This window comes from Mustela erminea, chromosome 6 (assembly GCF_009829155.1).
Source record: "Mustela erminea isolate mMusErm1 chromosome 6, mMusErm1.Pri, whole genome shotgun sequence".
In the NCBI taxonomy this organism is placed as follows: Eukaryota; Metazoa; Chordata; class Mammalia; order Carnivora; family Mustelidae; genus Mustela; species Mustela erminea.
In genome coordinates this window covers 109,946,316-109,950,462 of record NC_045619.1, presented here as the reverse complement: position 1 = coordinate 109,950,462, position 4,147 = coordinate 109,946,316, and the positions used below count along the sequence as shown (strand labels likewise).

The 4,147-nt window shown below is 42.2% G+C and overlaps 1 pseudogene; it reads right to left on the bottom strand.

Annotated features, from left to right (window-relative positions):
- Positions 1–392: 392 nt before the first annotated feature.
- Positions 393–1,987, bottom strand: LOC116594206 (annotated as a pseudogene).
- Between the last annotated feature and the right edge of the window lie 2,160 nt (positions 1,988–4,147).

Genomic DNA, 4,147 nt, shown 5'->3' with positions numbered 1-4,147 from the left:
GAGAACTTTGCTAAGCTGGGGAAGGAAACAAGCATTCATGTCCAAGAGGTAGAGAAGACTCCTCCCATAAACAATGAAAATAGATGAATACCCTGGCATATAATACTGAAGTTTTCAAACTTCAGAGACAAAGAGAAAAGCTTGAAAGCAACTTGACACAAGAATCTCCTAACCTACAGAGAGAGGAATATCAGACTAACATCAGCCCTATCCACAGAGACCTGGCAGGCCAGAAAAGGCTGGCATATCTTCAGGATACCAAATGAGAAGAACATGCAGCCATGACTACTTTATCCAGCAAGGCTGTCATTTAAAATAGAAGGAGGTAAAGAACTTCCATGACAGATAGAAACTGAAAGAATATGTGACCACCAAGCCATCTCTGCAAGAAATTTTTTTTTTTTCTTTCTTAAAGCCTTTACTCTGAGACATGATGGAGAAATGCAACAGGTACATATGGAAAAGACATGATCACAGTTAAAAGTGAAGACAATCTAACCAGAAATCTTTAATGCCTGTCAGCTAATATTAAAGCTTAAGTTCTGAGTGTGACATGCTGCAGGGCTGAAAGGAATGGTAATTAGTATTCCTCTCCTTCTTCTTCACCCTCTCCTTCAACAGAATCCACACCAACCTCCTCATAATCCTTCTCAAGGGCAGCCATGTCCTCACGGGCCTCAGAAAACTCTCCTTCCTCCATGCCCTCCCCCACATACCAGTGAACAAAGGCACGCTTGGCATACATCATGCCAAACTTGAGGTCCAGGCGAGCCCAGGCCTCAGCGATGGCTGTGGTGTTGCTCAGCATGCACACAGCTTGCTGGACTTTGGCCAGGTCTCCACTGGGCACCACAGTGGGAGGCTAGTAATTAATGCCCACTTTGAAACCAGTGGAGCACCAGTCCACAAACTGGATGCTGTGCTTGGTCTTGATGGTGGCAATGGCGGCATTGACATCTTTGGGAACCACATCACCACGGTACAACAGGCAGCAAGCCATTGTATTTACCATGGCGAGGGTCACATTTCACCATCTGGTTGGCTGGCTCAAAGCATGCATTGGTGATCTCTGCTACAGAAAGCTGTTCATGGTAGGTTTTCTCAGCAGAGATGACGGGGGCATAGGTGGCCAGAGGGAAGTGGATACAGGGATAGGGCACAAGGTTGGTCTGGAATTATGTCAGATCAACATTCAGGGCTCCATCAAATCTGAGGGAAGTGGTGATGGAGGACACAATCTGGCTAATAAGGCGGTTAAGGTTGTAGGTTGGTCGTTCGATATCGAGGTTTCTATGACAGATGTCATATACGGCCTCATTGTGTACCATGAAGGCACAATAAGAGTGCTCCAGGGTGATGTGGGTAGTGGGGATAGAGTTATAGGGCTCAACTACAGCTGTGGAGAACTCCAGCTTGGACTTCTTGCCATAATCGACAGAGAGACATTCCATCAGCAGGGGGGTGAACCCAGAACCAGTTCCCCCTCCAAAGCTATGGAAAACCAAGAAGCCCTGAAGACCTGTGCACTGGTCAACCAGCTTCCGAATTCGGTCCAAGACAAGGTCAATGATCTCCTTGCCAATGGTGTAGTGCCCTCGGGCGTAGTTGTTGGCAGCATCTCCCTTGCCTGTGATGAGCTGCTCAGGGTGGAAGAGCTGGTGGTAGGTGCCAGTGTGAACTTCATCAATGACTATGGGTTCTAGGTCTACTAACACAGCCTGGGGCACATGCTTGCCAGCGCCCGTCTCACTGAAGAAGGTGTTGAAGGAGTCGTCTCCCCCAATGGTCTTGTCACTTGGCATCTGGCCATAGGGCTGAACGCCGTGCTCCAGGCAATAGAGCTCCCAGCAGGCATTGCCGATCTGGACACCATCCTGGCCGATGTGGATGGAGATACACTCATGCATGATGGCTACAGATTAGCAGGCACAGGCGACAGGAGCAGACACTGCGTCCCGGTTACCGTCCCTGACAAACTAAGAGTCGAGGTAAGTAACGCACTCCCCTGCAAGAAATCCTAAGGGGATCCTGTAAGCAAAGAGAGAGTCCAAGAGTAATATAAACCAGAAACAAACTATCTACAGAAACAGGGATTTTACAGGCAGTACAATAGCACTAAACTCATATCTTTCAACAGTTACTCTGAATGTAAATGTGCCAAATGTTCCAATCAAAAGACATAGGGTATCAGATTAGATTAAAAAAAAAAAAGCATGACCCATCCATATGCAGTCTATAAGAGACTCGTGTTAGACATAAAGACACCTCCAGATTGAAAGTGAGAGGGTGGAGAAAAATTAACCATGCTAGTAGACCTCAGAAGAAAGCTGGGGTAGCAATCCTCATATTAGATAAATATGATTTGTTTTGTTTTTAAAACAAAGACTGTAATAAGTGATGAAGAGGAATACAATACACTTAAAGGGTCTACCCACAGATCTAACAATTGTAAATATCTATGCTTCCATCATGGGAGCAGCCAATTATATACATCAATTAATAACCAAAATAAAGAAACACATTGGTTATAATACATTAATAGTAGGAGATCTCAATATTCCACTTACAGCAATGGACAGATCATCTAAGTAGAAGATCAACAAAGAAACAAGAGCTTTGATTGACACGTTGGACCAGCTGGACTTTATATACATATACAGAACATTCCATCTAAAACAACAGAATAGTTTTTTCTTCTAGTGTGTACATGGAACATCTCTAGAATAGATCACAAATTGGGTCAAAAATCTGGTCTGCACAGATACCAAAAGATGGGGATTATTCCCTGCATATTTTCAAACCACAATGCTTTGAAACTTGAACTCAAACACAAGAGGATATTTGGAATGAACTCAAACACTTGGAGGTTAAAGAGCATGCTGATAAAGAATGGTCAACCAGGCTTTTTCCTGGTTGACCATTCTTTATTAGCATGCTCTTTAACCTCCAAGTGTTTGAGTTCATTCCAAATATCCTCTTGTGGAGCACGGGGTGTGGTGCAAAAATAATGAATACTGTTATGCTGGAAATAAAAAAAAAAAAAAAAAAAAAAGAATGGTCAACCAGGAAATTAAAGGAAAAATAAAAATTCATGGAGACAAAAGACATAATTTTTAAAAATTCAACTGTTCAAAACCTTTGGGACACAGAAAAGCAGAAAGTACATAGCCATTCAAGCCTCTCTCAAAAAATTAGAAAAATCCCAAATGCACAAGCTAACCTTACACATAAAGGACACGGAGAGGGGCATCTGGCTGGCTCAGTGGATTAAGCTGCTGCCTTCAGCTCAGGTCATGATCTCAGGGTCCTGGGATTGAGCCCCACATTGGGCTGTCTGCTCAGCAGGGAGCCTGCTTCCCCCTATCTCTCTGCCTGTCTATCTGCCTACTTGTGATCTCTCTCTCTGTCAAATAAATAAATAAATAAAATCTTAAAAAAAAAAAAAGGACATGGAGAAAGAACAGCAAATAAAGCCTAAACCAAGCAGAAAAGAAATGATAAGGATTAGAGCAGAAATCAATGAAATACAACCAGAAAAAGAGTAGAACTGATTTAAAAAAAAAAAAAAAGCAAGCAACTAAAAGCTCTTTCTTGGAAAGAATTATTAAGATCAATAAGCTTCTGGCCAGACTTATCAAAAAGAAAAAGTAAAGAACCCAAGTAAATAAAATCATGAATGAAAGGGGAAAGATCACGACCAGTACCAAGGACATACAGATAGTTTTAAGGACATGTTATGAGCAACAAGCAAAAAACAATCTGGAAGAAATGGATGCATTCCTGGAAACTCATAAACTCCCAAAACTGAAACAGAAAGAAATAGAAAATCTGAACTGACAAATAGCCAGCAAGGAAATTGAAGTGGTAATCAGAAATGTCCTACCAAATAAGAGTCCAGGGTCAGATGGATTCCCACTGGAATTCTACTAAACATTTAAAGAAGAAAGAGTACCTATTCTTCTGAAGCTGTTTTAAAAAATAGGAATGAAACGAAAGTTATTAAACTTGTTCTATGAGGCTAGCATTACCTTGATCCCAAAACCTGACAAAGACCCCATCAAAAAGGAGTGTTGACCATTATCCCTGATGAAAATGGGTGCCTAAATACTCACCAAGGTACTAGCCAATAGGATCCAACAGGACATGA